The sequence below is a fragment of the Ambystoma mexicanum genome, chromosome 3q, assembly GCF_040938575.1.
Source record: "Ambystoma mexicanum isolate Mex_15411 chromosome 3q, UKY_AmexF1_1, whole genome shotgun sequence".
Lineage (NCBI taxonomy): Eukaryota > Metazoa > Chordata > Amphibia > Caudata > Ambystomatidae > Ambystoma > Ambystoma mexicanum.
Genome location: NC_090926.1, coordinates 624,702,986 through 624,729,724, shown reverse-complemented (window position 1 = coordinate 624,729,724; position 26,739 = coordinate 624,702,986).

Here is a 26,739-nt window from a genome sequence, read left to right as displayed (position 1 = left end):
TTGGTCTACGATTTGAAACACCAATCCTTGGGGGTCCCCCTTTTCCTGATGGAAATAATATACAACTGAGTATGGATGTTTGTCAAAATGTAATTGTTTTTAATAGTCTCCCGAGATCTGGGGAACCTTGTCATAACATCATAGGTACTAACTTGTCAGCAAGTCCTTACTTAACACCCTTTGCTGAATCATTTAATTTGATCCCTTCTGAAAGGAGCCCACTGCTTGATAGCACAACCTTGTCTCGAGACTTGTATCATGACTATTTACTATGACAATGATCACTCTGGTTAACCCAACGGGAGATGATTGAGGTCTTTTCTGATGTCATTGAGGTTGGTTTGATGGTTGAAGGGGCTAGAGGTGATGAAATACTCATTGGTGGGTATGTGGAGGTTGCGCCTACTTCACCAGATCCGAATGAAGATGCAGGTATGGTATCCCAAAAGTGGGGACAAAGAAAGAGGTCACAATGTAAGGCTATAACTAATAAAAGTAGCTGCAAGTTATTGCTTGTAAACTGCCCCAGAAAGAATTGACCCTCATTGGGCCATACTGGTTCCAATAACGCTGTCTGTATCAGCTCCAATAATCGATATGAAGTGATCTCTCTTAACAGTAACCCTGTTAAAAATACTAACATGGGCCTGATGGCTAGAGGACCTATGGATAAATGGATTCTCAGGACATCACTGAGTTAACCATGGCTGAGCCTCCTTTAGGTAGCGAAGGTAAGATTTTGCATTCCTCCTCTCTACCCTTAGACCTTAAGGCACCTGTCTTTGAGGAAAGGAGGGCCTCGAAGGAATAGTCACTTCTCTAACGGGCTTAGGGTTGGGAACGCTGATGTCAATTACTCATTGGGTAATTACTTAAAACTGGTTGAGATTTCACCCCTGGCTGACAGTATGTTTCTTAATCGGAATAAAGTGTTAGGTTTGTTCCGTTCAATTGCTGAGCTGTATATGATCAATTTGAGCTCTATGGAGTGCATCGTCCTACCAGACCTGTACTGCAGTGACAATTGGGTCATTGTACAATTTGTTTCCCCAATTATTGTGGAAAATATAAGGGACTATGCGGCCCACTTATTGTGTAGGGGACTTATAGTTATCATCTGCAAAAATATCTGAATTCTAACTGAAGCTACTCAGTCCAATCCTTGACCTGCCCTTCTGTTGAGATTTTCTGTTACCTATCTGGTAAAATGGGCAAACTGAGGGGGTATGCTAGTCAGAAAAATTTACCTGGAGAAAAAAAAAACGTTATCCTGGCAAACAGAACGTTTGTACTTTGGTGCTTATTGAAATGTATAGGCAAATAATACAATCTCTTTGTTGTCTTGGAACACAAGAGGATATTGCTCTTTCCTCAGCCCCAAGGCAGGCCAAGATATTTATAATTGTGATATTTATGCTCTCCAGGAAACATGTGTTTGTGGTAATATACTGCTGGATGTCTACAGTGTATTGGCTAAGCCTGCCATTTATTCTGGGGTCAGGCAGCCCACTGGAGGTTTATGCATTGATGTTTCCAATAAATTGTGCATTAGTTAATTCTGTAAATCTGGTAGTTCCCACTTCGTTCTCAGTGGAGTTATCTCAGGGTCGGGTCTTCTTGGGGACTTCCTCTTAATTAATGTGTATTCACCCTTGCAGATATGCAGGTGAAACCCATTTTACAACTTGTTAGCGCTATTATGGATGGAGGGACTGAGGATTTCCCCAAAACCCAAATGATTATGATGGGTGATTTTAAATCATATTGTTATATGGCAAAGATAGTATTGGATGAATGGGGTTAAGTCTGTGAACTGTATGACTTGACTTGCCCCATGGAGGTTATAAAACACCCCCACAACAATTCGATTAAATTGAAGACTGGTATGATGTGGTTGGAGGTTTTTAATGAGTTTGGGTTAACAATGGTCAACCCTACTACACCTAAGGAGGGAGGCAACTCAGAGACGTGGACAAATGGCTTGGTCTCATCAAGATTGGTTTATATGTTTGTAAGTAAGGGTCTGACGGAATTAGTAAAAGAAATGGACAATGTGTATTCTTGCTTGAGTGACCATGCTATTTTAAAATTCACCTTGAATTATAGTCTACTTCTCCCTCCAAGAGTCGAGAATATGGGCTTTCAAGTGAATTCTGGAGGCAACAGGATTGTCTGGTCAGAAATCAATATTTGTAATTTGAGAAGTTATTTATGACCTGGGACACAGTGGGCCTCATAACAAATCAGGCGGTCCGGAAATAACGGTGGCAGTAAACACGCCGCCACCGTTGTTTACGGACCGCCTGATCCCGACTCCTGCAGGCGGGAGGTGATGTTCCCGCCAGGTTTGACCTGGCGGGTTTAACACCGCCCACCTGCAGGCGGACGAGGAAACACCGGCAGCATTACGAGATGCTGCCGGTGTTTCCATGATCCGCATTCCCATTGAGTCCCATAGGACTCAATGGGAATGGGGATTAACACCATTCCGCCTCCGTGATTCCCGGGAAACCGGGGTTGTAATGCCCTGGTAATTTCGGTAATCACGGAGGCGGAACGGTAATACGAGTCCGGCGGTAACCAGTCGGTTTTACTGCCTCGGTTACCGCCGGACTCGTAATGAGGCCCAGTGTCTTAGTGTCTTGGTACATTGACTAGTACTGATATTGTCGGGATGTTTAAGTCCATTATTGAGCCCTTACCTGAAAGCCAGAAGGCCTTACATTTGGTGATAAAAACATAAGAATAAGAATGATGCTGTCATCTATGAAAAGAAAAAAATCATTGAAGGCAAACATTTGTAAAGTAAATCGAAATAAAAACATGAGTAATTTGGGAAAAAAGGATATGAAGACCAAGTTGCACACACAATTTAAGAATTGGTTGCGTTTTTATAAAAGTGACATTTGTAACTCCAACTGGAAAAATATTCTTAGAATACTGCATGCTAATGATTCTAAAAGGTTTTGGTACCTGTATACACACTCTCTATCTGAAAAAAGCAAATGCCATTAGCATGTAGGAATATTTTGGTTATGTTAAAAGTCTTTATCTTGATGACATTGTTAAAACTATACACTCTATCATTGTTAAACAGGGAGATTTTGGATCCTTTCCTTTTGACAAGGATGATATTGTCACTGTAATCATGAAACTCAAAGCCTCTAGGGCACCAGGGCCTGATGGTTTTGCAAATGTAGAAAATAAACATAGCCCTCAGAAATGGGCCGCTTTGTTACTTAAGTTGTTTATGTTAATTTGGGAAACGGGTGAAATACCAGAAAGTTTGAGGAAGTCGTTCTTGATCCCCATTTTTAAAAGGGTCTCTCGATCTACCCCTTCCAATTATTGAATGTTAGCCATGTTAGACTCCTGCTGTAAATTCTATTACTGAAGATTACTAACAAATGGATAGAGGATTAGAATATTATCCACTACCAGCAAACTGGTTTTAGGAAGGGGAATAATCCTCTAAATAATATTTGTACACTCTACTACCTCATTTCTGATGTTTTAAAATGCCCTGAGAGTAGCCTTTATCTGTGCTTCATAGACTACAGTAGGGCATTCAATTGTGTTAATCGTGAAAGACTATGGCTACGGTCGTTGAAATAGGGCATTTGTCTGATAGTTTTGCTCTTTATTAGGGCAACGAATACTGCCACTATGGTGACTGTCTGTGCGGATGGAAGAGGTTCCCTTACTACCTCGATTGAGATCAATAAATGCTTAAAATAGGGATGTGTGATGTCTCACAATAATGTACAATTTGTATGTCACAGACATGGACCTTAGTCTGTCAGATCTTAAATGTTCCCCTCCTAATATAGGGATGTTGTCATAAGGTGGTTATCTTATGCGGACAACACTGTCGTAATGGACACATCTGCTGTTGGCCTCCAGAGACTGTTGGATGCAGTGGGTACGTATGCCAGTGATAATGACCTGGTTATTAATTCTCATAAGTCGAAAGTAATGATAATTGGTGCTCATTTTAAGAAAAGGAAAAAACATCTTATGTTTGGAAAATGAATAAAAAAGCACTGGAGATTGTGAACATGTATCCCTACCTGGGAACACCCTTTGTTTGTAACCCCTCAATCTCAATTTTTGAAAACTTGCTGTCAGGTAGGATGATCAATCGGTGGAATGTGATCAGAAAATACCTGGGTGCAAATGGTGGGCATTCGATGGAAGGGTTTATAGAAATGCATAAAGGCAGCATTGTTCCGTGGGTTTTGTGCACATTGGAGGTACTTGAGGAGGACATTTTTGCTATGGTTGGACATATTAGAGGTCAGGTTTTGGAAACCTGTGCTCAGGCTTCCTGGTTCAGTTTTCCAATTGAAGCTATTAGATGTGTACTGGATACGGTTTCTATTTCTTTATTGAAGCTATTAGATGTGTACTGGATACGGTTTCTCTTTCTTCATTGAGGAGAACCTGATGTGTTAAATTATATATCAAGACCATGAGACATGAAGAACAAGCTAGCCTTTTTGGACTTATAGCTAAAACTGCTATATCTGGATACATGAACACTTATTTTAATATCTTAACATTTTATGTGAATTCTTTTCTTTTTGACATCAATCTAAACAATATTGAACATGATAGTGAGGATCCCTGTTTTAACTCACTACTGAGGAAGAAGGCATTAGAATGGGAAATAATAAAAATCACTGAAGCATCTTAGTACTAAAAAGTGATATGCTTATTACATTTTGCAAGGTTTTAAAATTGATAAACCAAGTGGTTATTTATTGATCTATGGTAAACCCGATTTTAAAAGATTTGTGATGTTTTTATGTTTTAACATACTCCCCTGTAAAGCATATACGGATGGCTGGAACTCAGTACCATATAAGCTTGGGAAATGCCATTTTTGTGGAAGTGACATAGATACAGCAAGATATCTACTCATGGGGTGCCTAAAGGTAAGTGGTGTCCCTTCAAGGGGCTAGACGGAATTAGTAGGTGATTTGGCCTCAATAATCTCAGACCAATTTTGGGCAGCAATTTATGCAGCCACATCACAGCTATATGTTGAGTCCACTTTTTATATATGGAAGAACATTTTTATATAATATTGTTTGATGAAGATTGTCCTTATGTAATACTGTTTGATAACGATTGTTTTGTATGATGAATTAATGGTAATATGTTTTCTTTTAGCTGTTAACTGTGGTAATAAACTGTGTGTATATGGTTTTAATTAACCAGTTTTGCACAATAAAGAAAATAAAATCTCAAAAACATGTCACCCTGTAATGTTTACACTAAGAGCCTTGCCATTAGAAATGACTCTAAGCTATAATGCCAAAGCCATAATAAAATATACATAATCCCTGGGCATGTGCACAACCACCCTTATCCTAAGAGCAGGCTAAAATGATGTGAGGAAAATAAACATTATTTCAAGATGGCGCCTGCACTCTAATGGAATGGGTGATTTCACAGCCATTTTTTCCCCAAAGTCAAATCTGGAGGATGTCTACATCTATATATATGCTTCAATGTTACAAACATTTTAATGCTAAGGTGAGTGTTTTACAAAATGAAATGAGCACTAAGCCCAGTTTGCATTTATCAGTGACATATCTCTCAAATGTCTGTGTTATTCTTCTGTTCCAAAAATGTTCTTTGATACGATTCAAAGCAGGCTGGAACCCTCACTTGTGCTGTTTGTCCCCTGTCTCTTCCTCTAATGGGCATTTTGAAAAAGTACAAAAGACATGGTTGGGACTGTCCAACCGTTTCTGACAGTTGCACAGCCAAAGGGTCAAAACAGATAAATTAACTGGGTAGCCTTCTGTTTGTTTGTTTTTTGCGAAGGTTGCTGTCAAATTAGGGGCATTATTTAATTGTACTAGCATTGTACATTGCCTCTTTTTCCAAATATTATATTGTTTATGTGCAATAATCACTTTTACTATTTATTGTAACCATAATAATAATGTTACTCTTGTCTTACTGAGCAATGCATATTATTCTCGGGAGGATAGCTCAGGGGCAACACGCACTGACTAGACACTCTGTCACACACATAGAAACAGACAGACATCGAGGAGACAGAGAGAGTGTAAAGAGGCAGAGGGAGAGTGAGAAGTGAGAGCGAGCACAGAGATCATACGAGAGAGAAGGAGAGCGAGGGGGAGAGAGAGAAGAAAGAGAGATCTACATCAGCTTATGATAAACCAGTGTATTGTATACTGTTTGGCTGTAACATGCTAGTGTTTGCCACTGGTGAAAGATAACACTAAGAACAGTGATCATAATAAATTCAGATAGTTTATTTAAATCATCAACGAGCAAACTTCATAGGCTGCTGAATATAGTTATTATTACTATTGTTAGAGCCCCACCCAAAATCTCGTTCTCTCTCTACAAGCTTCTTGGGCTATTGAGTGAATGTACTGATGCAATCCAAACAATGTAGTGGATGTAGATGTGACTGCTCTAGATGCTAACTAATAGAAGATATCAAATTATGATAAACATAAAGAAAAGTAATGTGTAATAAAAAATTGGAATGAGACTCAAAAATTATATATATAAAATAAATCAAAGTAGCACGTTGGATAAAAAGGAAAAACATGTTTTCTGCATTGTCATGTTGCAATAGCCATTGCAATGCAATTTGAAGTTGCAAAGCTTTATAATAATGGAGAACAATCTGGCAATGCCACTCCCACTTACAAAAATTAACAATTCAAAGTAGGCAAAGTGTGTCTATACTGGCCCTGTTCCGAGCCTAATGTGTATAGTAATTGCTCTATATTTGTAAATATCTTGACATGGTCAGGGGGACAGGGACCCATCTCAGCCCGGGGAAGGAGGCACCTACCAGGGTTTTCATCAAAACCATTCCTGCACCAGAGGTGGTGTGAGGGAGGTGGGAGGGCCCCGGTCTCAGTCATCCGCTGTTTGTACCATGCTGCATGCACCAGGTATAATTGTCTGTTACCCAATGCTGACTGTACCCCATTCTGACCAGAATGTGGTATTTATTCTTACAGGACTACCCGTCCCAGAAAGCTGGGGAGAGGAGGGAGCTGGCCACGCTCTGGAAAAAGAAACCACTAGCTCTGGCAAGGTAAAAAAATTATCTACGCTGGTCCTATGAGACATTTCCTCACCTATTCAACACTCACCGTATCTCTGTGTTGGCAACATAAACCCTGGAAAATGCAATTAACAGAAAGGGGCGGGCTACTAAGAGTTTTGAAACTTTGCACTGCTGGGGCAGATCCCTTTGGGAAATTAGAAAGGCAGATTAGCCCCTGAGAGCAGGTGATCTAAGGAACTAATGTGGACAGGAGGACAAGGAAGACAAAGGCAGTCAGGTATATAAACACTCCACGAGAATCAGACAAGGTGAGAGGTATTCGTGTGAGGTCAGGTGGAATGGAAGCAGACCGATAGACCAGCCAGAGAAACGATGCTGGAGCAGAGCGATTGGGAGATTGTAGTGTAGCATGTTACAGGTGAGGTTTGGTTATGAGATAGAGTGGTACCTGCTTAAATAAAAGACTGTGGATGTGAATGAGAGGATGTTTGCTGGAGAGTGTTGAAGGTGCTAGGTGTAGCAGAGAAAGATAGGTGAGTGAGAGCAATGAGTGAAATAAGTCATTGAAAATGGGTGAAAGGGGGGGTATAGAGAGCAGAGTGGAGAAGGGAGAGACGAGGAGAGCAGGAGAAGGGGTGAGGAGAGTAAAGTGTAGAGGGAGCGAAGAGTAGAGGAGAGTGGGGTGGGAATAGGAGAGGAGAATAGACTGGAGAGAGGAGAGAAGAAGGAACAGAAAGTTTTATGAAGAGAGAGAGAGCAGGAAGATGACTGGAGGTAGTGACACAGAAAGGGAGAGAGAGAGAGATTAGAATAGATGGATTAGTAGTATCAGTGTGAGGAATTCAACCATCCGCGCATAGGGTGTGTGCTCGCCTTGGCTTTTTTAAACATTTGAAATGAAATTGTATGATGGTAGATCAACCTCCGGAAAATGTGTGGGGCTAATCAGCACACATTTTCCTATGATCACAGTACGACATACACATAGACCTGTGTACTCTGGGTGGAGGACCAAACCTTCCCTCTACGATGGACAACATAATTAACTAACAAAGGCTCAATGGATCCAGCTTGTCCTTTTGTTGAGCCCTGTAGCTGGTGGCAGCAAATTGCATACTAATCAGAAAGTATTTCAAGCAAGCCCACATGGGGCCTGGCTACAGAGGCTAACAAATGAGACCAGAAACCCCAACAACTTTCACATGCAACTGTGTCAGCCCGGTGCCAGCTTCCACCCTCAGTATCGATTGACAGTGAAATGCCATGTCTGGGACTGCATGCTTACAGTAGTCATCCCCGCAGGGGCACCCCATTCAGAAGGTATGAGTATGTGGTTTGACGGAGCCAGAATGTCTGATCTCACTGCAGTGTCCAGGGAGACCTTCCACTTTAATCAGGAACCACATAGAGCTCCAGTAACCATAGGGACCCTTTGATCCACAACAGACAGGAAGATGGGTGGGACTTAGTATTACATGTTTTGACCCCTTACCTTTTCTGTAGAAACACACTCTGGTTATGACCTCACGCATACCGGAGATTTCTGGTGGGGACCCAGGATTGGTTCAATAAGGTAGGCTGAACCCCTCTTTTGGCAGATCATCTGAAGGCTTTACCAGAAGCTGAAGGAAGAACTTGTCATTGGACCCCGGCTCAAGGTACAGTCTGCATTACATGTTCTGCCAGTGAAGGAAGGCCATGACCTCCAAGAGGGAGCCAACATCCCTCCCCTAAACATCTCCCAGGGAACAGAAGGAGATACGCTCCAGAAATGGTAACCAGCCAGCACACAATGTACCCTGCTAAGTCCTGAACAGTGCTTCCTAGGTGGGAAGTTCCAGAGAGTCTCTGAACCCTAAACAAGGACAAGACAGCTGCCTGCAATGCACTTCTCAACTTTGGGCCATCCACCTTAAATGTGGCACAAGCCCAGTGAAGAAGCTAGGAGAAATTCCTCGATGAGCATCTTAAGACGTACGCCCCTGAAAATGAACATGTATGAGCCAGTCAGACCCCTTGAGGTGCAACCAACTGCAACGCTGACTGTTGTTATGCTGCAGTCTCTAAAGTCGTCCGAGATGCCTCAACCAGTGCTTCAGAAACACCAACCAGCACTGATATAAGGATTCCTGAACCTGAGCCGCCATGTAGGCCAGCCTGAAGCTGTCTGTCCAGCCTCACTCACCGAACTGGTTGCTGCCTGATACCCAAAGCTGTCTCCTATCTTGAACTCTGTCACAGAAGCTGCAAAGCATACTGATACTGACTCGATCCTGTCGATCACCAAGAACACATACAAGCACAAGGTACATTGTGGTTCTGTCCCCCTAGTCCTTCACCAAAGGCCACTAGAGACATTTTAAGACCCATTGCTCCCTTTATATTGAAGCCAAATATCTTTGAACTGCTGTGATTATTTACTATACCGACCACCCTCCTATCAGTAGCCAGAATGCATTACTTGGCCTTCTTTGAAACGGTCTGTCATCTGCATTCCTTTACAGGATGGTTTGTGTTTCGTAGTGTTACTAGAACTGTCTGTTGTAATAATAATAAAGTAGATATGTGTATACAACCTTGACTGGACAGTACCTTTTATCACTGGGTAATAATTGCATTTTTGCTGTGTTGCAACTAACCAAAGAATCACAACCTTTTGGAGATAAGCCTGTCATTTGTCCATGTTACCAAAATTGGAAAGGAGGTGTAGGATTTACTTGTGTTTCCAATCTGTTTGGATTCCTACTGGTGTACGAGAGGTGTGGGGCTGATTGATGGTTTAAAAACCTATATTCATCCCTGGACTATTTTGCCCTGTAAGTTGATTCGTCACAATCAGAGAAGGGAACAAGAGACCAGATTAACCAGAACTGGGAATTTGGAATGGCTCCAGAACACTAAAGAGAATTACTTACAGCTGATTTATAGGGACTGGATATCACCTAGACCAATCCTAGTGGGAGAGAGATAGAAAAGGCCAAGGGTTTTAGGCCCTCACCTTAGTTAGGACAATAGATAGTAGAGGTTACATGTCAGTAGAATTCAACCTAGGGTTTAGGGACGACTGGCTTAGGGAGGTGGAATGCAATTGGAGACGAGACAGGGATGCTGTTTAGTTTGCAACAGTATAACACTCTGGACTTCGGTCCTCTGAGGACATTCCCACTAAAAGCACATTGATACTATATTAGAAAAATCTTGAGGAACAACCAATGCCCCCTGTGGCGATTAGTTGTAGCATAGACTGTTGTTGCTGATAACTATTTGCTCACAGCCGCAAGCTATGTATAATACACCACTCCCCTGGCCGCAGGCATGGCTAACCACACACATCAGTATACAGCAAGGACTACGACACAAATGTGGTAGTTCTGTTCAAATACATTTTCCACCTACTTACACCTGACTACACCTCAAAACCTCTCACAGCAGAATGCAGCATAGTTCTACGTAAAATATGAAGAGCATTGAACAACTGAACACATAGCGAGTCTCTAGCACTGGCGCCAACCCTACTCATCAAGGTCCACAGCTTTGCCACCCCTACTAATCTCAGCACCCACCCACATGCCTGACTGCATGGGTTGCTTCTCTACCGGAGTCTGGCCAGCACTGCTAAGCCTTGTTTGGGGCAAATGCAGACACACATCATAATTCTGCCTCTGGACCTCAAACACTCTGGATTCCGTCCTCCCAGGACATTCCCAGTAAAAGCACATTGAGACTATGATAGAAGAATCTTGAAGAACAACCCAAGCCCCTGTGGCGATTAGTTGTAGCATAGACTTGTTGCTGCTAACTGTTTTTATCACAGCCGCAAGAACCAACAGAAGAAGTCAAAATACCTTCGAGGGCTCACTAATAGCAAAGTGCCACCAATGGCAAGGTATGTATAATACACCATTCCCTTGGCCGCAGGCATGGCTAACCACACACATCAGTATACAGCAAGGACTACGACACAAATGTGGTCGTTCTGTTCACATAAATTCTCCACCTACTTACACCTGACTATACCTCAAAACCTCTCAAAGCAGAATGCAGCATAGTTCTAAGTTAGATTTTGAGAACGCTGAACATCTGAACACTTATCAAGTCTCTAGCACCACCCGTACGCTTCAAGGTCCACAGCTGACCGGATGGGTTGCTTCTCCACCGGAGCCTGGCCAGCCCTGCTAAGCCTTTTTTGGGCCAAATGTACACATGCATCATAATTGTGCTCCTGGACCTTCAACACTCTGGAATTCGATCCTCCAAGGATATTCCTACTAAAAGCACATTGAGACAATAATAATGGTCAAATAGTCACTATACAAATGTCAAGTACAATACAATACAGTACAGAAGGGAACTGACATGAAAGGCTGCTACGGCTCTGAAAGATAACTAATTCACATCTCAGATGCTCGGATGTATAGAAACTGCACGGCAAAATGTGTCATCAGACCTGAAAACAGATGTGAATAATCAAAGGCAGCAACTCTTTAGCAAGGAAGCATATGTGGAAAGTGTGTTTGTTTAGCAGCTCCAATCTCTTGCAGAGGATTCACCTTCACTTTGCACTGCAAAAGATTGAAAAGAAATCTCAGAATTGTACCCTCACAGATGGCTAATATAACTTCCATGGTAAGCCTGCAGACATTCAACCTGCATGCTGACATGACGTGCTAAAGCAGTTAACAACAGCAGTTAGGCAGTTGACAACAGCACATGTCCAAATGGGACAATTCAGTACAATTACGAGGATTGATCCAGTGTCAGCAATGGCAGCTTCTCTGCAGTGAACCAGGAAAAGAAAGAGAGATGGTGTATGTCACAGAGGAGGATCTGATGAAGCATGAAACTGTAAAGTGACGTGTGTGTTCAACTAATTGCATCTGCATTGCATAAATGTAGGTACATTGTACTTTCAGGTTAGAAAGTGGTTAAAAAACAATGGGCCTCATTACAAGTTTGCCGGTCCGGTAACAATGAGGTCTGCCGTAGTTACCGGACCAGCAAACTACGAGGTCTGCAAGCAGGTGCCTTCTCAGCTGACCTGGCGGGTGGAACGGCACCCGCTCGCAGGCCTTGACGGATACATCGGCACCGTTATTAACGGTGCCGGCGCATCCATCCTCCCCATTCCCATTGAGTCCTATGGGCAATTACCAGGTCCGCCTGGGTTGTAATGCCCTGGTAATTGCCCATTCCCGGGCGCCGGAAAAGAATTACTCTGGCTGCCGGTTTTACAGGCACGGCTACCGCCAGAGTCATAATGAGGCCCAGTGTACCTCATTGCAAGTATGGTGGTGCAATTAAAATGTACTGCTAACAGAATTACAGCTATATTACTTCACCGCCATATTCTGAGTTTGGAACAAAGGTAGAAGAAAAGCCTCCACTTGACTTAAAAAGGAAATAGAAGATTTACTGGAAGCAACATTTCCACCTGCAGAAAGAGTTCCAAATCCCCAGTGGAGTCCTAAGTGGTTCTATGAATGGGGATTAACACTGCCACTCTGCCACTCGTCATAATCTAGCATATTTCCTGTTGAAATAAGTGCTAGTAACACTATATAAAAATCTTTTGATGGGACTCAATTACGCATTTTGCTTCACAATTTTCCCCTATTTTGTGCGACTGTGAATGACAGTTGTTACTACCAAGCAATTTCATGATTCTGATTTAGTCAATTAAGGAACTAGTAAAGGTTAGGATGGCCGTGGCAGAATTTTAACTCCTGATCTGCAGGTGGTGAACATATCTCATCAGTGGGCATTTAACTCTCTGCCCAAGCTGACCTGCTGATTAGGCATGTTATCATTGGTCTAGTTAGTCTCGTTGTCCATACAGTTTTTACTATGTTTTTACTTGCCATTGGCGGGAACAGATACAACTGTATTTAATGTGTAATTGAGGGGGTAATTCATAGAATTTCAAGTGGCGCACATGGCTGGCGCACAGTTTGCACGTGCGAATGCCTGCACCAGCCGCGTGCCCTAAAATTGATTTCCGCGCACAGCGTATTCATGGATTTTAGCCTCCAAAACCAGCCGTGGCACACAGTGGCACAGCGACCCTGCAGCAGCACCAGTTATGCCCCCAAGAACGCCCTTGCGCAAGGAAAAGCCATCAAAATCCCCAATCCAGCGCAAAGGGCTGCGCTAACCCTGGACCAGTTTACAGAGCTGCCAAAAAGCAAACGGCAAGCGGGGAACTTGTATTACTGGGCTTCACGTGAAGTTTCACACGCGAAAGGGCCTGTGCCAGTGGGGTACGTGTATAACTGGGGTTCGCGGGAAGTTTCACACGGGATTGGAGCAGGGTACGTGTATTACGGGGGTTCGCGGGAAGTCTCACACGCGATTGGATCCGGGTACATGTATTTCGGGGGTGCGCGGGAAGTTTCACACGCGAAAGGGCCTGTGCGAGTGGGGTACGTGTATAACTGGGGTTCGCGGGAAGTCTCACAGGCAATTTCAGCAGGGTACGTGTATTTCGGGGGTGTGCGGGTAGTCCTACACGTGAATTGGCAGTGTGGCCCCTGCAGGCAGCCCACACCACAGGGGACTACACTGCACCCCTGGTCATGTCCCGCAGGCAGCCCATCCACCATGGGCATGCCCCCCAGCCAAGCCACATGTCAGCTTGCACTACTGATCACCAACGCATGTCCCCCTGCACCCCCACCCCCCAGCAGTGCAGGGCACCTGCCAGCAGGCCTCCACTCATGTCCCCCTGCACCCCCACTGCCCAGCAGTGCAGGGCACCTGCCAGCAGCCCCCCACTCATGTCCCCCTGCACCCCCACCCCCCTGCAGTGCAGGGCACCTGCCATCAGGCCCCCACTCATGTCCCCCTGCACCCCCACCCCCCAGCAGTGCAGGGCACCTGCCAGCAGGCCCCCACTCATGTCCCCTTGCACCCCCACCCCCCAGCAGTGCAGGGCACCTGCCAGCAGGCCCCCACTCATGTCCCACTCAAGTCCCCCTGCACACCCACCCCCCAGCAGTGCAGGGCACCTGCCAGCAGGCCCCCACTCATGTCTCACTCATGTCCCCCTGCACCCCCACCCCCCAGCAGTGCAGGGCGCCTGCCAGCCAGCCCCCACTCATGTCCCACTCATGTCCCCTTGCACCCCCACCCCCCAGCAGTGCAGGGCCCCTGCCAGCAGGCCCCCACTCATGTCCCCCTGCACCCCCACCCCCCAGCAGTGCAGGGCACCTGCCAGCAGGCCCCCACTCATGTCTCACTCATGTCCCCCTGCACTCCCACCCCCCAGCAGTGCAGGGCACCTGCCAGCCAGCCCCCACTCATGTCCCACTCATGTCCCCTTGCACCCCCACCCCCCAGCAGTGCAGGGCACCTGCCAGCAGGCCCCCACTCATGTCCCACTCATGTCCCCCTGCACCCCCACCCCCCAGCAGTGCAGGGCACCTGCCAGAAGGCCCCCACTCATGTCCCACTCATGTCCCCCTGCACCCCCACCTCCCAGCAGTGCAGGGCACCTGCCAGCAGGCCCCCACTCATGTCCCCCTGCACCCCCACCCCCCAGCAGTGCAGGGCACCTGCCAGCAGGCCCCCACTCATGTCCCCTGCCCCCAGGTCATGACGATCCTCAATCATGGCCCTTATGGCCAGCCTCCCCAGCCCAAAGACCCAACCAAGTATTGCATCCACCCACATAGAAAAGGCAATTACATGATACAACCCCAATTGCAAGTATGTAAATGAACACATGTCCGTCACACACAAACACTGGGTGCAAGTGAATGTGAAAACCCATATCATGACATGAATGAAACCAATGAGATAATACCACACATCGTAGTATGAAGAAAAAAATGTATTAAACACAACATGAATGTAATCAAAATCCAACACACAACAATGGGAATAATAAAAGAAAAGCTGCATGTCCGTAAAAGAATAAAAAACAAGAAATCATAATCCAAAGAAATCCAAAAGAAATGGTGTCCAAAAGTCAAAGTCCAACAAAGCAAATCCAAGGGAAAAAAGAAAGTGAAAACCATTGCTCCATGTTGAAAGAAAAAAAAAAGAGAATAATCCAATGGTGAACTATGTACAGATGAACAATCCAGGGTCCATGAGCCCAACTGATGAAATGAAACCTATCAAAAATACTACCTAATAAAAAAGAATGATCCATGATTATGGGTCTGTAAAATATTTCACATAGACAGTTTCAACAGGAGTCAATACGGTGTTTAAGCCTGTGTAAAAATAAAGTGATGGACCAGTCTAAGTATATTGGTATATTGATATGATTAAAGACACGAACAATCTAAACTGAGATGCCCACTAATGGGGATACATAATAGACTTACTTAATGGAGTTCAATCTCTAGAGATGTGGGAAAGATGGTCCTGCTCGAAGTCTGGAGGCATACTGCTATGTTACCGTAGTATCCACGGATTCTCCATTAGGAGGAGAGAAATGCCGGTGTGGCTTTTTCTTTAATCTGGGGAATCGAAGAAACCCAGTTTAGGATCTAAAAGATTCTCTTAAGGTAAAAAAAGCTCTGGCTGAGGGCCGTTGTCAGCATACTTACAGGTTTCTGACTGTATGACTCGACTGGAAACAAGTACCGTCCGGCTCCGTACGCTGGGAAATACAGAGTGTGAAACTAGGTTGCGAAATATTTTACAGACCCATAATCATGGATCATTCTTCTTATCCTAATGTTTAAAACATAAAAACAGGGTAAGCCAACCACTATTCCTTACCACCTTGAGATCTCATGCTGAAATTATAAAATATGTAATTAGGAATTACTCTATGTCCTTCTTTCTGAAAATGGCGATTAACTAGTGCTTTTTCTTTCTGTTACTTTGATATTAGCTAAAAAACCAATTGGTTTCAATGAACTAAGTTTTTTCCACAAGAATTATGGATACCTCTTTTGGTTTTGTATGGTGTAATTGCCAAAATTGTGAACATATGCGACAGTGGGATCACTGTTACACGATAATCAATGCTTATACTGGTATTGTAAATAACGAGGTTTTCTATTATCTAATGAATATCTTCTTGTAAAAATGAATATTGCAATTGAATGTAAATTATTATAATTATTATTATCAATTATTCAACTAATCTAGAACATTGTTTAACTTTTTTTAATAGATTTAAAGTTTTGAATTGCATATAGCCCCTGAAGAAGAGAATAACTCTCGAAACGCGTTGGGCAATCCTGTTTGGACCAATAAATCCTGAACTAAAGATCAAGTCACAAGTTGTCTTTTGTACTTAAGTGAATATCTATTCTACAACTGTCTCTATGTTTTAACTATGTTAGGCAAAAAAACACTTGCTTCAGTTAACGCTTTGTTTAAGTCTAACCAAAAACTATACCAAATACCTATATTAGATACTCTTTGAATACTTTGGCTCCATAAGCCCCAGATAGTGTGCAGGGGATGGGAGTTCCCTAATAGGGAACTTACTCTGTTCTCATATTTCCTTCAACCCATATGCCAGGGTTGCTATTTTTCTCCCCCGCACCTTGACTTTAGATAACGTTACAGAAACATAAAAAATAACTCACACAAAAGTCTAGATACATTTAGGTGTGCAAAGGTGTCCTTTTCTCCTTTGGAACTACTACGTCGTCCCAGATCCTCTCCCGTCCTTCCTTGTTGGCGCGTGATGTTCCGAAGAGGGCATCATAATGCCCCAGGACCTGCTCCACCAGGACACCAACTTCGGTGGCAGTGAAGCTGGTGGCCCTCTGCCTCTCTGGCTGGGGGTTGCCAGTGGTGCCAGATGGAGATGTGCCCGACATGGCAACCCCAGAGGCAGGAGTGGGTGGGCAACTGGGTCCTGGGGCTGGGCTGTGGAGCGATGGTATCCCAGTCGGGAGTCTTCTTTTCCAGCAGGGGTGGACACAGCAACTGGACTCCTGCAGATGGCTGATGTGCAGGCACCAAATAGCAGGGCCCGTGGGCAGCAGACAGTCAGGGAGCAGTAGATGGCAGGTGGGAGCGTGCTCGGGGCTCTGGGGGGCAGTAATTCAGCCTTCTTTGTTGTTATTGTTATTGTTATTTTGCATTTATATAGCGCCTTATATACCATTGGTATGGTCTGAAGGCGCTGGTAGGTTGAACGCCCTTGGGAACCGAAGTTCGGGTCAGTAGAGAGAGTAGCGAGAGTCCAAAGGTGCGTGTGCGCACCAGGTATGTGTGCAGCTGGTGCGGAATTCGTCTGGTAGCTGCTTCTTAGCGGTAGGTGTGGTGGTTGAGAGATCAGGAGTATGTGTTCACACTGGCAGGATTTATCCAGGTCGAGTGTGGCTGCGTTAAGCCTGAGGAGAACGCCTGGCTGGGGGGGTGAAACCAGCAGTGTTTACTTAGAGTGATGGGGAGTGAGCGGGATATGTTGATATGAGAACAGTTATACCGAATGGTGTCATAGTATCTCTGTGTTCTAGTTGAGTGGTGGTGTAAAGAGGAGAGTAAGCGTGGGGTGTGGTATTATATATGTTCTTACAAATGTTCTCTGCATTCCAAAGCATATTATGTATGTCATGCAATTCTATGCGATCAGGTCGGTTCAATGCATTTTTTTCATCATAGGCGGTCAAGATTGCCCTACACACTCCTGTCTGCTCGACACACTCATGCACTTTAGCTGACCTTGTGTTATCTAGTCTACCCTCAATCTCCAGTGTGCCCCACGCATGCATTCATGCATTCCATACGCATGTGCTCACAATCATCCGGTCTACACACTCATCGGCTCAACATACTACTCGTCCGCTTGACATACTACTCGTCCGGATGAGTACTACGTACTCTTCCGTTCCACACACTCATCCGCTCTACGTATTTATCCGCTCCACATACTCATCTACTCCACACACTCATCCGCACCATACACTCATCCGCTCGGCAAACTCATCCGCTCCACACATTAATCCGTTCCACACATTCATCCGTTCCACACACTCATCCGTTCTATGAATGTATCCGCTCCACATACCAACCCGCTCCACACACTCTTCGGCACCACACACTCATCCGCTCCCCACACTCATCTGCTCCACAGACGCATCCTTTCCATACATTCATCCGGTCCACCTATTCATCCGCTCCACACACTCGTCCGCTATACGTACTCGTCCACTTTACATACTCGTCCGCTCTACGTACTCGTCCGTTCCACACACTCATCCGCTCTACGTATTTATCCGCTCCACACACTCATCTGCACCATACACTTATCCGCACCACACACTCAATCCGCTCCACACACTCAATCTGCTCTGGGCAGGAGCGTGGTCTTCCGTGTGTTTTCCCGTGGCCAGCTTGATACGGAGTGATTTGGCACGTGCAAAAATTGCACATCATCGTGTAATTCGAGGAAAGGGCCTTAGCGCGTAAGCGCGTCAGCACACAAACGCGATTTCATTGGACCAAAGGCCCTTAGCGCGTAAGCGCGTCTGTGACGTATCGTGCATGGGCGTTTCCCTCATAGCACCTGATGACAGAGCACACGTGGGAAAACTGCACGTCGAGTGTCATCGCGTGTAATTGGAGGAAAGGGCCCGCATACACGCGTATCTGACGTGTACGTGTGGGCCGGTTTAAAAGCTACGTGTAGGACGCCACTTCCTTGTACGTGCTTTTCGTGGAGAGCGAGTGGGTGAAATCGGTACTTCTTGTCGTTTCAAACGCGATTACTTCACAGCGTTTCTAGTTCGTACTCCCTGTTACCTCTGACAGCTCTTTTCTGATTTTTTGTTGCGCCTGTTTCCTCAAACAGAGTTCACTTCTCCTTTTGTCCTGTCTCCTCAGACAGCGTACAATTCTTCTTTTGGCGGGGGTGTTGCCAACGCGCACACGCGCGTATTTTTCACGTTCTTTTTCCAGGCAGACGGTGAGTTCCGCACGTACTTAGCAACTGTGCTTGCCCCGTGTGTCGCGTTCCCCTTCAGAGGTAATTGTAGGCTGCGTGTATTATGCGCATGCTTATTTTTGTGTTTCTGGGTGCCACAGCGTAGTGCGGGTTCATTTTTTCACGCATGTGGTCTACGAGGGGTTGTGTGCACGTTTATTTTGATTTTGGGCTGCTTGTGCGTTGCGTGACCTGTCATCTTCCCCCATGGGTCACAGACAGCCTTGTTAGGGTACGAATTCCATCTAGTATCCTACCCCTTTGAACCCCAATTGCCCAGGACAATAGTTTACTGCAACTCCCATACGCACAACAACATCAGTGCCATGGTTGGCAGGCGACCAAGCGGTAAGGGAGGCAAAGGTGGTCGACCTTCAAAAGGTGGACGTGGTGGGCGTGGTAGGGGACGTGGCCGGATTTGCAGGGTGCCCCTATACCCCCATGTGTGGAGGAACAATCAGGGACACCCATGCCCCCCCCCCATTGTTGAGGGGAACGTGGCTGACACCATCCCAGCTCAGCCCCTGTTGGACCAGCCAATTGTGGCACCTGACCTGGCACAAGATGACTCCCAGGCTGACTTCCAGGTCAGCTAGTCTAGGCCACGTGTGGCGGTGCAAGTTGTTGTCACCAAGCCACGTGGATCTGGGGCAGCTATGTCATCTGCTGCCCCAATTATGCAGGATGGGGAGGCTGCAGGGGCAGCTGCAGCTCCATCCGCCCCAGCTCTGACTCTCCCAGCCAGGACAGTGTCAGTCCAGGTCCATCAAACTGACGTTCCCCCTGCCAACATTACCCTGCAACCAATGCCTGCATCAAGACCTATGGTCATTGTGCATTCTCACACTCCTACTACTCAGACCACCGGTGATTCTGCCCCTACTGACCAGAGCGGCGTAAGCCACTCTGGCTCCGCTCCACCTTTAAAGAAGAGGAAGAAGGGTGCTCTGGCACCACAGGCTGAGACCCCAGACACGGCTTTGCTTTAATGACGCGGAACTTGATGCACTTGTGTCCTATGTGTCGGCACATAGCCGCGAAATTTTGGTGACTGCAGGGTGCAAGACCACACCTGGTCAACGTAGGGCACACTGGCAGACCATCGCGGACCGCATAAGTGCCCTTGGATTTGTGAAGCGCACAGCTGATGATTGCTACAAGCGGTGGAATGACCTGAAACGCAGAGCAAAGAACAAGCTGGCCTCAAATCATGCCGCTACTCTGGTGACTGGTGGTGGGTCTCCACAAGAGGACAACAAACTCACTGAACATGAGTCTGTTGCTGGGGCCTTCGTCACAGAGGAACAGATCCAAGGTGTGGGAGAACTACCTGATTATGATGCATTGTCCAGTGAGTGCCCATGCATGTGTGTGTAATGCATGTGTATGTTGTTTGGGTGACGGGTTCTGATTGAGTGCCAGGTGAGGGTGTGTGTGCCTGGGTGGTATGGGTCACCCATGTGCTTCATCCAAAACATTCAGCTGCCTTGGATTTGGGTGTGACAGTATCCCTTCTGCCCACAGTATTAATTTAGCGCAACATTACGGCAGTTGCCCTTGAAGTAGCATCTTGCAACAACATTGTTTGTATTTTTCAGTGTTCGTTCAGGCTGATTGTTTCAATTCTCCCACTTTTGCTACGCATTCCTCAGCCATTTGTGACATGCTTCTGTCATTGATGAACCCCACATTGGCCCACATGTGTTACCTTGTTAGGTGAATGATTTGACCATTCAGGCTGATTGAGTATTGGCCTGATCACGTACATTTTTGGGGCCTGTTTGAATGTGGAACATGATAGTTGTTTCCTGTCATGTTGAAGTGCACAACCATTGATGTGTACATCGGCCTGCAATCACTGTTTTTTTGTACACTGGATGTGTTGCAGGGTGTGGCACATGCGTATTTTGTCACACTATGTAGCATTTTTCATCTCATCATGTCCATCTCACATGGATGGCTGACAGTACTCATTCACTGACATATGGATGTACTTGTGGAATGTACCATGGCTATGGTACATGCCATCTGTGTGATGGCATGTGTCATGTATGTGTATTGGACATGCCACTCACAGGCCAATGTGTGATGGCAGTGCTACCCAGCATGCTGCAAATGTGTTGCTCTTCCATCTTGGTGTCATCGGTGTCTGCCTTTTGCCTCCCCTTCCAACTCAGTGACAGTGCATGCATGGGAGGGTTATAGTCATGTGGGACATGTGTAAATCATGTACTAGTGCTGTAGCTTGTCAGGCCTATTTGTGTGCTATGGTGCTAATGCCTGTTTCCTTATTTTGTCTTTCATGTTTTTGCAGGGGATGACGCACTTGATGCTGTTGAGATTGAGGAGATGGTTCAGACCCAGGAGCAATCTCAGGCACGACTGGGTACCAGTGGGGGACGTGGTGTGGTGGTGGGTGAGAACCCAATCTTGCTGCAGACCATTCTGTCCAGGGGTGTCTCTGGGTGCACCTCCCCAGACCTCTATTCAGGTGCTGATTCGGATGATGAGACCTATGTGCCGTCGCAGTTAAGTGTTTCTGGCAGGGATTCTTTTCTGTCCAACCCATCTGCACCAGGGGTAGAACCCTCTATGGGGATGTCAGTGTTGGTAAGTCCGCCTTTGGCGGTTACGGATGCAGGGTCACACTCCACAACATCTGATCCTATTCCTGGGCCAGCAGATCAGATGGGGAATGCAGTCCTGCAGCCTCAGGCAGTGCCGGCACAGCAAGCCGCAGATCGCCTTGCCCCAAACAGGTGTGGCGCCCGCCGACGCGGTGGCCGTACGCCACCAGGCAATACCGTATGGGAATAATTCATGTACGGTAAGACAACCCAACAGGCAGCATCAATTGAGATGATGGCTCAAGCAATGGAGAGGGTGGCCACTTCCATTGTCACCCCTGAAAGGCAGATGGAGCAACTACAGCAGGCAACAGACTCCATTTGCCAATCACACAGGGAGGACATGTTGGCATCCAACAGGGACAGATGGGCGGCACTGGAGACTCTACGCCAATTGAAATCAATAGAGTCCCAGGGCCGCAGGGAAGCCCTGAGGGTAGAACTCCATCACCTCAGGGAGACTCTTGTTGACCTTGAGGCTTCCACTAACTTGAGGACAGAACAGCATCTGGAGCAGCTCACACGTTAACTCTCAGCTGAGATGCAGGCACCTCGGCAGGAGATCCGGGCATCACGTCAGGTGCTGCATGGGGATCTCCGCACTATAATCCTCCAGAACGAGACCTTCCACACCCGCATGCTTGCTGCCATGGAGGACCATACCAGGGCTTTGCGTGGGCTGCCTCCCATAGCACCACCACCTCCTGATGCAGCAGCAGAGGGTGATGAAAGCGACAGCAGCAGTTCTCCCACATTGGCATAGCCATGCAGGCCATGAGCCCATGGAGGTGTTTTTTTTCCCAACATCCACACAGGTGGCTGTTGGTGCGCACTCTGTCCTCGGACCTCCTGGGTGGCCTCCCCCCAACCCCCACATGGCCATTTTTGATTTTTGATTTTTGATTTTTGCTTTTTTTTTACAGTGTGTTGCCTTGTGTGGCTCCCGTGGGCATCCACTGTATTCCGGCTGGGCACATGCAGGCTTGTCCTGAGTTTGGGTTAGATGCTTGGGTTCGTGAGACACACACCCCTCCTGCTTCCCGTTTCCATGGGCTTGCAAAGGGTGTGCCCAAGTGACAGTGACTTACACAGTGACGTTGGACTCCCATGAGCTGTGTGGGCTGTCTGTAGTCAATACTGTGTATACATTCCTAGTGGATATTGTTGTTGTATTGTACACTGCATGGTGTATTGATATGTGCTTGTTTTTTTTTTTTTTATTAAGTTGTTTTAATCAAGAAACTTGATTTTTCAACAAATATCATTAATAATACTTTTAAAACAATTAGCAAGATACAAGATATTAAAACAAAGGAAAAATCGAGAAATTGTAGTAATAGCTTAATCAAATAATAGAATATTCACAAAAACATTAATAACAATGGGAAATGCAGTAGTTGATGACATTTTTAGGAAGAAATCATATCATACAAAAATATTAACGTGAAATCATAAAAGTTGTCAAACCATTAAAGAAAACCTCAATTAGTAGTTCGCTAAATATATTCACAATTTGCTATGATTTGATCTTTTGTCTTGAAGTTTTAAGCTATAAAGATAGTTCAAAATAGCATACTTGATTAGCTGAGTATTGGAGTGAAACAATAGCTCCCACAATTTTTCAGTTGTTGTTATGACATAATCTTGTAATAGAGGTTTAAAATGCAAAAGTCTCTGCCTAAGAAGTGATGGGCATTCTGCACATAAGTGTTTCATAGATTCAATGGCTACTCCGCAGAACCTACATGGAAGCTTGTCATCAGTTATTAATTTGCGATTATGCAATATTTCATGAGTCGGCCATAAATTTAAGCGAAAGCGCAGGAAATCATTTCGCAATCGAGAATCGGGGAAAATCATCAAATATTTTTCAGTAGATCCATAACGTTTAACATTAAAGGGGTTATTGGCAAATGAGCGGTATTGATTACACGCTCTTCAAGTTTGTATCCAATCCAACTCCCATAAGCGCACCTTGGCTTTGTTTGGATTGGCTATCAAACGAGATGTAGAAATGCTTGCATTAGTAATGATTTCCTGCGCCTGCGTTCTCCAAGTAAGAGAAATACATCTTTTGAAGTTAAAAGATACCTTGCAATGATGTTAATGAGGCCAATATTGTTCTCAGCCATCAGGCATTTTCTGTAGAAAGTACACATTTTCCACTTGTGCATGGCATGTAAGGACAATAAACCCAATTCGTGCCTTACAATACATATTGGCTGAGATAGCGGAAGACCTAGCACTCGTTTCCAATAGCAGCCCTCAAGTAATGACCAATGATGGTATGATTTTTTTAGGGCAGCTTCCGTACCATACATTATAACTGGAACAAATTTTTGCTTATAATAAGTTATAATGGGACTTATTGAAAATGTGCAGTATTTGATTTTAATTAGACGTGCCTGAGACACCGCTGTCAGTACTTTTTGCTTGACTCTTAATTCATCAGGATTTGAGCTGCAGTTGTGCGTGGCAAGGGTGCCTAATTAGATGTAAGATGGCACTATGCTTACAGTTGTTAGTTGAAGGGGCCATTGTTGTTTGGTACAACGTTGTCTAGATGTTCCGAATTGTATGACTTTAGTTTTAGATATATTAACAGTTAGACAATTTGCTGCTGTATATTTATCGAGGATTTGTAATAAGATGCGAAGACCATTCGCAGTCTTTGAAAGAAGCACCATGTCATCTGCATATAGCAAATGTTTGACGTGGGTGGTGTTGATTTTTGGCGAATCTGTAATAGCAGTTTCAAAGTCCTCTCTTATGTCCGAGATGAAGAAATTAAATATTGCCGATGCCAATAGACAGCCTTGCTTTAAACCACGTGCAGTAATTATTGGCTCACATAGCAAGCCTTTGTGGTTCAATCTAACGTGTATAGATGTACCGGTGTGCAGTTGAATAATCCACTTCAAAACATGCCAGGGGCAACCTCTGTCCATGAGTTTTTTGAATAACAATTCACGAGGTATGGCATCAAAGGCCATACGAAAGTCTATGAACGCCATATATAATGCCTGTTTTCGCTGGCGAGCTTGATGTATGATTGAGTTCAGAGTGATGACATTGACTGATGTACCTAGACCTGGCAAAAATCCAGTCTGAAATAGATCACGCAACTTGCACTCATCCAACCATATATTCAATTGTTTCAATACCAAGCGGGCAAAAATTGTACTCGGACAATCAAGGAGGGCGATAGGGCGGTATGCTGAAGGGTCCGCTCTATTGCCCTTGTTGAAAATGGGGACTATGATGGAACGTTTCCATGAATCTGGTATACTGCCCTTTGCAAAAATGTGAGCAAAAATTGTAATGAGTAAGGAGGACCACTCATAGGTGATCCTTAAGCATGCCATTGTGCAAGCCATCTGGGCCAATGGCTCTAGATCGACTTAGATTTTTAATGGATAGAAGAATATCTGCAAATACAAGTGGGAAGGCATGTGATGTTGCCATATTCAGTGAACTCAGATTAAAGTCTGGGAACGGGGATTGGTACAAGGTATTGAAGTGGTCATACCATTTGTCATTGGTTACAGCAGATGTAAGTATAGCTGCTTGCGATTTAAAAGAGGCAATGTTCAAACAATTCCAGACACCACTAGTTGATTTGGTGAGTATCTGTTTCAGCATTTCTTCTCCGTTCTTTTGATAGTGGATGGCTCTTTTTTTTTGCTGATATAAATGTAGTCTAAAGTTGCCTGACGCGATAAATACGCCCAGGTCGAACAGCCAGGTACATCACCAGGCACAGAGTTATTAACCATGATAAGTCCTCTTTCTCGCATGGTGTTGGACCACATTAATTCTTCAGGCATATATTTGTCATTATCAAATGGCAGGATGTGTAAATTTAAATCACCAAGAATAATGGAACATGTAATGCTAGCATCGGCAGCTATAATGTCAAGATGAGCAGATAGGCAGATAAAGAAGGAATCGACTGATAAGTTTTGTCTACTCCAATATATGTTTACAATGGCTAAATTCAACTCACCTCGAGTCAGTTTCACGCTCTGAAAGTAAGGAGATAGAGAGGGATATTGTGTAATGCTAAAGCCACAATCATGCTTAATGGCTATGAGTAGGCCGCCAGAAGGGCGCCCCATTGACTTCTTAAGTGCAGGTTTTGAAACAATTGCATGTGAGGCCCAACATGGGGTCTCTAAGACATGTTTCTTGTAGGATCAGTAAATCATATTGGTTCATATTGCCATCTATTGAATTAATAAAGTGAGCATGACCTCTAGTGTTCCAGCAGAGAAAGGCGATTGTGCCTATGTCATTTTCTAGTTATGAATGTATACCGCGGTCTTGTGCGCTTGAAATTCTTGAGACTTGGGAAAATTATGTAATTTTAGTTGCATCATTTTGTCGGGACTGATAGATGGGAATTTGCGATTTCTCAATTTTATGAGCACTCGGTTTGGATTCCTGAGACAAAATGAAACCCATATCAATGAAAGCCATCCTTGCTTGCCAGAGTAAATCAAACACCAGACCTGAGCGGACATATATTCTAACTTCCGCTAGGTCATTTAAATTTGTGAATTCCACTAAATCGATGTCAGTAGTAGAGAGTTCTTTCAGCTGTGGTGCATCAGAACAAATGTTCAAAAAGCTTGTCCTGTTGAGAACATAGCTGGGAAATGGTGATGCGCGACACTTTAAATTAAGGGAGTGAAGTTGCAGTTTGCCTGGAACACGCAAATCTTGCGAGTTTGTTAGTCCTTTGCGGGCTTGCGGGTCACTAGTCCTATTTAGATTTTGCTGGTGGACCTGTTGTTTGTTTATAATGTTAAATTCTTGTGGTACAATGCACATTTTGGGCAAATTAGCCACTAAAGGGATTCTACAGTCTCTATCACAGGATTTAAGTTCATTCATATATTGGTCGATGGATGATTTAATATAATCTTGTACCTCTTGTGGCGAGGCTGTAAGTATAGGATTCGGTTCATTTTGGATATGGGTGACACCATTAAAACCCGCCTCAGAGATTACTTGCGCCTGTGGCCGGTCTAATGAGGTGGCCAGAACAGACTTATTCTCTGCCTTGTTGGAGGTCAAGTCAATAGGTAGCAACTCACTCAAGTCCTTGGGAGGGCATATAACTAGAGATGATGCCTTCAGTT